The 9,104-nt window shown below is 47.6% G+C and overlaps 2 long non-coding RNA genes across 2 annotated transcripts; both read left to right on the top strand.

Annotated features, from left to right (window-relative positions):
• Nucleotides 1-2,031: 2,031 nt before the first annotated feature.
• Nucleotides 2,032-9,102, top strand: LOC112958875. The gene is made up of 2 exons (XR_003251516.1): nucleotides 2,032-2,287; nucleotides 9,062-9,102. It is a non-coding gene; the product is annotated as an uncharacterized LOC112958875 (long non-coding RNA).
• On the top strand, nucleotides 7,362-9,048 carry LOC112958874. Its single transcript, XR_003251515.1, has 2 exons — nucleotides 7,362-8,774; nucleotides 8,898-9,048. It is a non-coding gene; the product is annotated as an uncharacterized LOC112958874 (long non-coding RNA).
• Nucleotides 9,103-9,104: the final 2 nt, after the last annotated feature.

Below are 9,104 nucleotides of genomic sequence, written 5' to 3' on the forward strand. Positions count from 1 at the left end.
GTCGTATCCGTGCCCGTGAAAGGCTCTGGGACGCCACTGCTGCCCTCTTGGTTCTGCTCAGTACTGTGTCTCTAAGGCCTCAGAGGCATCATTATGTTTTTCAGGCTTAGCTAATACAGCCCGACGCTGAGAGACGACTGAAAAGAAACGCCCACAGTAGAGATTTATGGGGGATGAAGGCAGTCTGAATATGGCCCCAAAGTGTTTGTCAGCTGCCCTCCCTTGGATTCTCCAGTGCCGATTGCCATGGCCCGCAGGCTCTTTCTCTGTACAACTGTACAATCACCTGTATGGGAAAGGGATGCTGGCATTATCCATATGAGCTGGCAAGCGTGCGTGAGGAACGGCTGGTCTGTGTGACAAGCTTTCCGCTGGCCATCCACGAATACTCTTGTCACTGATCTGTTGCTCCTCRCTAGTTCTGGCCACGAACCTGTCTCATTCAGAGCTCTCATGGGCTTGGGTTCATGCAGTAACTACTGTCAGCCCGAGAGAAAGCAGAGGTTGTCACCCAGGTCCTGCAGAGGGAAGTGCGAGTGGACGTGGTAGTTGCTACTGGTAGAAACGATTGTGAAAGGAAGGTGGAGGCTTTAGGGAAGTGTGCTGTGGTGTGCCCTGAGCTTCCCTTCCYTTCATGTAACAGCTTCTCTCCCCCTAAACACTCAGAGGTTTCACGAGCCCATCTTACCTGAAAATATCTTGCTCTGGGAAGTAATTGGGAATGTGGTCAGTTGATGGTGTCTTTAAGTTGCATTTTAAAAAGATAAAGCTGATTGTTTTGCTCTCAGAGTTTACTTGAAGGACCTGGCTAAGACCCAGACAAATTTCTAGTTTTGCTGGCCTGTATTTCAGTGGCTTGTATGGTGACTTTAGAACTTGTTTTTTCTTCCCACATGGATGCTAAAGCTTGTGAAGCTTCTCCACAGATAACAGGAAATATGGAAGCAGGTAAGAGCTTACTGCGAGGCAGACATTGTTGGTCACTGTGCAGATCTGGTTTTGGAAATTCAAGATCTCTTTTTTCTGATGCCTAGGGCTTGACGTGCTTCTCTGCAAGTGCTGTGTGTGCCTCTCCCCTTACCCTGGCGTGTCTGGGACCGTGGAGTCACGGACGAGAGCTCTCCTCTAAACACAAGAGCCATCTGAGTTACGCAGGAACGTGAATCTGATGCCAAAACCTGTTGTGTCTTTATTTTTTATCATTCACCTCTCTCCACAGTTACCTATGCAAGATGGTTTGGTTGAATCACTACAAGATTTATTTTAAAGGAGAGCCTGAATAGGTGTCTGGGAACACACTACAAGTGCTAAAGAACATACGTTTTTCTCCTGTGCAGATGGYGTCGGGGCTGCCTCAGAGGCTGTGGAGAGCAGGGCCTGCCCCAGCCGGGGCACCCGTGCGTGTCGGGGGGCACTTGTTGCTGCGCGGGCGGCACTTGGGGTGAAGCGTCAGGGCGCTGGCGGCAGCAGCTCCCGTTGCTGCCGAGCTCTGCTGGCTGCGGGGCCTCCCTGGGCACGGGGCACCTGCGTGTGCTGGGCTTCTGTTTCGCAGCCTTGACAGCACAAGACCTTCCTCCCTTTCTGGGGGAGGGAGGAAAGTAAAAGTAAAAGAAAGCTCTATTTCAGTAGGCTGAGAATTATAGAAGCATATGTACTCTGTAGTGAGAAAGTCACTTGGAAATGATTGCTGCTTTAGAGTTGCCTTTTGTTTTGTCTGCTTGTTCTTGCATGAGTTCTTCTCTGTGTTCCTACAGCAACGTTAATGCTGGTAGTTTTTAAGCCAGCACAAATGGCTTTGTTCAAGTTATGTCATAGTCTGTGACTGACTTGTGTTGTCCCCTGGTGTTTCAGAATGGGTGCAAGGAGGTGCCAGGGTGTTTCCTGGCAGTGCCACTATTGTTGTCTTGCACTGGCTGCAGCAGGGATGCAGGTGGCCTCTGGTGGCTGAAAATGCCCGAGTGAAAAAGCCTGGCTCCCATTGAGGGGCGGGAAGAGGTGGCAATCAGTGCCCCTTGCTGCTATGGCTTGTTCTGGCAAGGGGCAGAAGCGGCTGTGCGTGTCCCTGCCCTTGCTTTATTTCTGAGTTACACCAATTAGGAAAAAGGTTTTTGTGAATTTTGCATGCAGAGACACCAATACAGTAGCCACCCCAATGGAAAGTCTTGGATCTCCTGCTCTTAGAGAACTAGACTTTCCTTTTTCATTTCATCTTCACCTTGTCACTGAATTCATGGACCTGCTGTGAAGATAGAATTCAGAGCTGCTAGACACTCGGAGTCCCTGCACAGTGAGTAGCATCCTAGCCATGTGGTGTCCTAATGTTGACAGTTGGCATCACTCACCCTTGCTCTTGTCTTGATGTGCTTCTGCTCCTTTAGTTGAAGGCCTGAATAAAAAAGAGGGGAAGTCTAATTTTATAAGTATTGTAAACTGTGTACGATATATACATTGCAATATACAGGAATTACTTTTTAAACTGTTCAAGTGCCCCTAATGCTCAAGGAGTATGGGATCATCTGTAGCGAGGGGCGCAAACTGTGCATGACTAATTTCTGTCACAGAGTTGCATTCTTCATGAGATTCACTACAGTAAAAGAAATACGTATATATGCATGTGTATATGTGTATATATGTGTGTGTGTGTGTATATACATATGGTAAATATTTTGGGGTGTGAACTTGATCTCATCCCTAATCCTAGCAACCTCCCTGCGAGCTTTACCTGGACTGATTGGTTTCTTCCGCATCTCCCCAAAGAGGACAGGGAGGCTTTTGCAGACCCTGGATACTCGTGCTCTCTGCTGTACCCTCATTCACTGCCTGCGGCTGATATTGCAGCAGGTCTTTGCCGGTCAGTTCTGAGTGAATCAGACTGGACATGAAGTTTTTTTCTGCAGTTGGAAGAGAGCAGATGTTTTGTCAAAGTTGCTGCTTGCTAATCTGGATGTCTAGGGGCCAGCTCTGGAGTTTCCTTGTCTGAGCCTCAGTGTGGTATTTCCAAAGGCCTCAAAGGAGGTGAGAGATGTGCTGCTTCCCTGCTCTCCCCCAGCCCGTGACAGTGCAGAGCGGTGCCAGGGGGGCTGGCCCCTCCACCCAGCCCTACAGCTGGGCAGGCTGGAGTCTCGGGGACGGGTTTCTGTGCATGGTCACCCTACAGCTCGGCACAGCCACGCTTGAGGCAAGCGCCCATCGTTGGAGCCGGTGCTTTCCAGCTCCACAGTCCAATTCAGGTCATGTCCATGTGAAATTCATGGTTTTACACAAGTAAACCGGTGGGTAGTTTTTTCAACATTCCTTACCTTTGATACTTGCTCTCGAGAGCCATGCTTGGATCTCTGCAAGAGAATCTGTCTGCAGGAGCCTGCGGAGTTTCTCCAGCACCTGGATGAGGTACGGGGTGGTTACGATTTCTGATGCTCATGGGCAGCACGTGTGTTTTGGGGGAGGTGGGACATGTGTCTCAGGTCAGCTCTAGCTTTGTGAAGGTACAGTTTGCCAGCCGTGCACGTGGCCTGGGGACATGGCCTTCAGTTGTGCCGTGTTAGGCAGCCCTGTGAGGTGTCTGCAAAGGGTGATGCCGGGAGGTACCGTGTACAGAGCCCTTCAGAGACATCGCACGGAAACCGTAAGCAGTTAACGTGTGTGCATGTGTACATCTGTATATATCTATAAAATGCCTTTTGGTATGACACACAGTGTTTGCAGGCTGTTTTCTAGAGGACAAGCTTCAGCCCATGCGCTAATTGCACTGCTCTGTTAATGATTTCTAATAGCAAGTTCCAGTTATGTGAGAGCGACTCAAAATAAATGCAGAATAAAAAAATAAGTCAATAGAATTCCCAGTGGGGATAAAAATCTGGCAAATACTCTGCTCCTTGAGAAATAAGAATGTGCAACAACACAGGAAAGCATATAGTGAGCACTGATGTCTTACCTTTATTCCCTGTTCCAGGTAGCTTGGGCCGTAGTTCATGTCCTCTGGGACGTGAGGATTGYGGCGCAGGGTGATGAATGGAGAGGAGGGCCTGGTGAGGGGAGCAGTGTGGATCCCCAGGCAGGTTGCTGGTGGTGCAGAGCTTTGCAGTCGTGTTTTCAAAAGCTTTTCAAAGGCAGAGAACAATGTATAAAGAAACAGCTTGACTCCGTTTAAACATCAGTTAAAGGCAGTGTGAAATAGGCAACTAACGCTGGTCCCCAGCAAGGCTGTGAAGCAGAAAATACAACTAAAACTGCTAGAGCCCCCACTGACTAGAGCCACAAATGGGAAATGCGCAGAGTGTGACAGCCTCTAACACGTACTCACCTAGAGCAATTCCTAGTGTTCATAATCCATGCGGTTGGGTTTTTCCCTTTGTTAGCAAAGAAAATACGTGAAACAGTGCACGGTGCTTGGGAAGAGCTCTGTGTCTTGGAGAGTTTTTTGCATTTTGGTCTATGAATGAAAGGGGCCCAGTGTAACAGCTAAAGGAAACCGGCTGAGGAGTTGGGGTTCCTAGATTGTGTTTGCCCTTTAGCCGTGGTTTGTAGGGTGCTGCTGAGTGACTCCTCACTTGTCTGGGAGTGGGCTTACAAGTCTGTGAAAAGCATCCTCGAGTGCTTGGCTGGTGGTGTTGGTAAAAGCAGGGGGCAACCTGGAGGACAAGACAAGGCAGCTATTGGATATATGAACAACAGTAGTCTCCCAAAGGTGGCTATGAAATGGTATCTGGCCATTACATGCAGTTAGTTTGCAGCCAAAATACAGTGCAATTATGAATGTATAAGTGAAGAGTGAAAATTAAGCATATCCTTTATCCACGATTCTTAGGTATCTATGAACAACAGCGTGAGGGAAAACAACAGTTAAAGAAAACTAGTCATGTCTTCCGGGGCCTCTGCTGCAGGGCAGCGCCCTCTCCTGCCCAGCAACAGCAGCAGCACAGTGGGCCCGTCCTGGGCAGCATGTGTCTTGCAGCTCTGGTCTGGTCACTGCTCTGTTAATGATCCCTAAGAGCAAGCTCCAGTTATGTGAGAGCAACTCAGAGGAAATGCTCAATGAAATTAAAACTCAGTTAACTCTTTGCTCAGCTATTGCACTGTTACTGCAGAGGAGGTGATCTTCAGACGAAGGAGTTGAGGTAAATCCCATCAAGAAATTCTTTCCATGGACACAGCTGCAAAGTTGGATCTAATTTCTTACTTGTTCAACAAGACACTGTCAGCAAAAGCTAAACTGTTACTGTTACAAATAATCTAAAGAATTGCTGTCAAAATGAAAGGGTACAGGGTTTTCCTGTACCTGCTTTTTGGTTATAGTGTGATAGGTTTTCCCCACCAGTTTGAGACTAAGTCAACTATATTCTTGTCTTCATCGAGTTTGATGATTTTTGTTACTTGCACAGGATGTCAAATTGCAGCTCCTTGGCAAGACATCAGTGATGCACATGTGCTTTGTATTGCTGCTGTTCCTAGTAGTTCCATGACTGATTGCCGTGCTGTTCCGACCTGAGATTATTCAGCATCAAGGATGTCTGAGTGTTTCCCACTTCCTCAGCAGTAATTAAGTCATGACTTTTGTATGGAAGACCGCATGGCTCCATATAAAACCTAGAATGAAACTTTTCCAAGTTTCTCCTCCTTGGCTTGCCTTTACTAAACTCTTTCCCAAGGTTGGATCAAGGTGCTTGTTTCCTCCACTGGCTTGTGATAGTGCACTGACGTTAGCGTTTACACAGTTACTTATCCCATGAGGAGAGGAGAATTCTCCTTAAACTTACAAAGAGAGAAATAGTGATCTTTTGTCAGACATTTGCTGCTTTGAAGAAAGTACCCAAAAAAAAAAAAAAAAAAGAAAAGTTACAGCAGCAGGTCAACCTTAGGAGGCAGACCTGCTTTCTGGACGTTTACTGAAGAATTCTGTCAGAAACTGCGTGGCAGCAGTCACAGCACATGGATACATTGGAGCTTTTCTGAGCTAAAGCAGATAAAGGGATAAGGTGTAATAGCAGAGCCTACGACGCTGTTGTTTTGGCTAGTAATTTAACTTTTGGAGTAAGTTGTAACTTATTTGTCTTGATGAGCTGGCTTTGACTATTTCTCCTGTTGTGCTTGCAAACTGTCATGCAACTAGCAGGCTAACTTGTAGCACTTGAGTAGGCTCCTCAGTATCTGCCCCGTGCGTTTAACTACTGTGTTTTCTTCAAGCAGAATGTGTTTAATATGTTGCAGTCGGAAGGGGGCCGCAATTTTCATCTCCCGTACAAGTGTTTCCTTTCCTTGTGGCTCGCTGCCACCTGTTTCACATGCTGCCTCCTCAAATCTGCAATTCACTGTAAAGGCAGCAGGAAGCTCCCCGGGCTCGGCAGACATGGCGCAAAAACGAGGTTATCGGAGGCGTCTTTGCCGCTGCTGTACTGTGGGGGTAAGTAGGAGGGGTGATAGCTGAAGAATATTTCATAGTTCAAAAGAAAGCTGCAGTGTAGGATGGTGTTAGGGCGAGCCAGTATTTTGYAGCTGGGAACAAATAAGGGTCATGTTTAAGGATCTCTGCTTTTCAGTTTAACACAGAACAGATGAGCAGTGTCTTCTGCTCAGGCTCGGTCACATCTGCTCATGTAAAGACAGAGATGCAGCTGAAGAGCACATTTCTAAGGCAGTTAGCACTGCGCTTAATGCGTGAGCTATGCCCAGCTCTCGTCTTGTGCACTGGGGATCCTCACGTCCCTTTCTTTGGGTCTGAGTTGTCCTCCTTGTCAGCCTGCACCAGGTGAATTTGGTAGCAGTTTTCAGAAGGGTGAAAGAGTGCTAAAGACTTGTATGTGAATTTTTTACTTACCTTTTCAAATGACGTAGGAGTATTTGGAGTCCCTTTAAGAATGTCTCCAAGTCCTCCTTCCCTGTGTTCTGGAAGTTAACAGGCAAAYTGTTTTCACAAGTTAAAGGCTGTAAGATACAGCTTACATCATGTCCAGGGTGCCCTTTTTAATTGAAATACATCAGCTATATTTTGGAAAGCTTTTAAGAGACTATTTTTTTCCTTCCCTTTTTTATTTGCTTTAATTACTTTGCACAGCAGGTTAATGCAATTCTGTATGGCAGGGATGCCTGGCAAAGCTGAAGAACGTCTCACATGAASGTCTGTTTACAGTGCTGTGTAGGTGCTGCTGCTGCGCACGGGTGCAGTCCTGGCTGATCCTGGTGCACCCGGAGCAGCTGGGGTGCTGCTGCATGAAGCAGCAGGTTGGTGTCCCCTACTCACGTGTGGCGGGCCGTGCGGAGCCGGAGCCCCGTGTCGTGGGCGCCCCGAGGCCGGGCAAGCGCCTGTTGGCGGAGGCGGCGCTCGCGGCGCTCCCGTGGCGTGGGTGCTGCGGAGCGCCCTGCGGCTCCGGGAGCTGCGCGTTGCCAGCCTGTCCTCTTACAGATCCGCCCGGCTCCCTCAMCGCACAGATGGGAGCGTTGTTTAACCCTGTGCCGGAAGGAACGGAGGGAAACGGTGTTTGCCACGGAAAGCCACCCTGCCCACCAACTGTGTAGGTGGTCTCCAAAGGGAGCTGATGGTGGATGAATAAAAAACCAACATACAGACCTGTGCATAAAAAGAAAGAGCTTATGGCAYGAGCGAAAGGGAATTTTAAGAATCTGAGAATCCGAGCAGGAAAAGTATCWCCCAGGTGTGATTTAAAATTTGCAAGTATTGAAAAATAGGGCAGAATTTTTCTTTCTTAAACAGTGCCCACAGGTAGGCCCAGTTATATCCGTGTACGTAGGCRGMTCCTTTCACTGGAGGAGAAAGTTCAACACAGGCCTGAAATTTAGTGAGTCTGTGGATGCATTGAAGGAGCTAGAATCTTCCTTTCTCAGCTACATTAGTAGGCATTAAAAAAGAGCACCTTATTTCTATCRTATAAAGTAAAATAAGAGCACCTTGTTTCTATCATTATCTATCGTATAAGTATTTCTGTCATATAAAGGGAGTTTTAAAATAGGAAGCAGTTTTATCAAGCAATTGATCTTTTTCAGAGGCTTGGTTCTAGCAAATACCTGACATAAGACACATACTGAAGAGGAMGTAGTTACAGCTGTGCACAATAGTGAGAGTAACAAGTTAGTTGGCATTGWTTGCCAAGTCACTTCTGGAACAAAAGCCMGTSTTTACAAGTCCCCTGCTCTCGGTTCCCGGCTTTTCCCTGTATCCCTTTGAGGTGTAAGAACTGCAGGCCCAGCCAGACCTGCCAGGCAGCAGAGCAGGTTGGTGCTGCCTTGCGCAATGGGCTGCTCCTCGAAAGGATTATGGAGGTGAGAGTGCAAAAGGCTCCAAGTGAGATTTCTGGCACCCAAGGTGAACTTGTGCGTGTAAAAGGATGGAGAAATTRATATTAGTTTAGCTTAAAAGGGATCAAGACTGTTCTTGTTGTGAAATGGTTGTGGTTGTACCTTGTAAGGAATTGAATGCTGCTAACTTTTATGTTGTCACGTGGGATTTTCCATTGTTGGGGGCAAGTAAAGATGCCTGGTGGGTTGAAAGGAATGTAGTGACTGGAGTCACTATAGTACATGTACCACATATTGCATATACTACATAGTGTGTGCCTAGCATATGTACTATAACRTGAATTCTGGAGCGCTCCTAGGGCATGTTCTAAGTTGTGAGCAACAAATGTGTAGTGAGGTGTGTTTTAACAGCACYTTTTCAGGTTTTTGAGTAAGATGTCCTTTGCTCCTGCTCGCTCGCATGCAATGGCCACACCAGGAAGGCTGCACATCCTTATTTTCCCTGAAGGGCCTCGGTAGTTCAGGTATGACGGATGGTAGTTTCAAATGTGGGATTTCTTACGGAGTTGGTGCACTCTGGTGAAATGCTTCTCTGTTGTCCTGGCTGCTTTGGGGCCCGTGAACTCCTCTTACCTCGTATGTGACAGACCGTCCTGGGATGGGGAACGTGCCTGGACAAGAAGTAGGTCCCATCGGAGCTTCTCACGGGAGGGTAGTATGGGTTGTGCTGTGGCACGCTGTGGTYGAACTGAAGCTGGGGCTGTGGCTTGAAATTGATACTCATTGTGTGACCTTCTCTATTCTCTTGCAGAGTTGCCTTTTGGAGGCCACACTGGCCCTGCAGCTCATCGGGC

Source organism: Nothoprocta perdicaria, unplaced genomic scaffold, assembly GCF_003342845.1.
Source record: "Nothoprocta perdicaria isolate Ctin4 unplaced genomic scaffold, notPer1 scaffold_913, whole genome shotgun sequence".
NCBI lineage: Eukaryota > Metazoa > Chordata > Aves > Tinamiformes > Tinamidae > Nothoprocta > Nothoprocta perdicaria.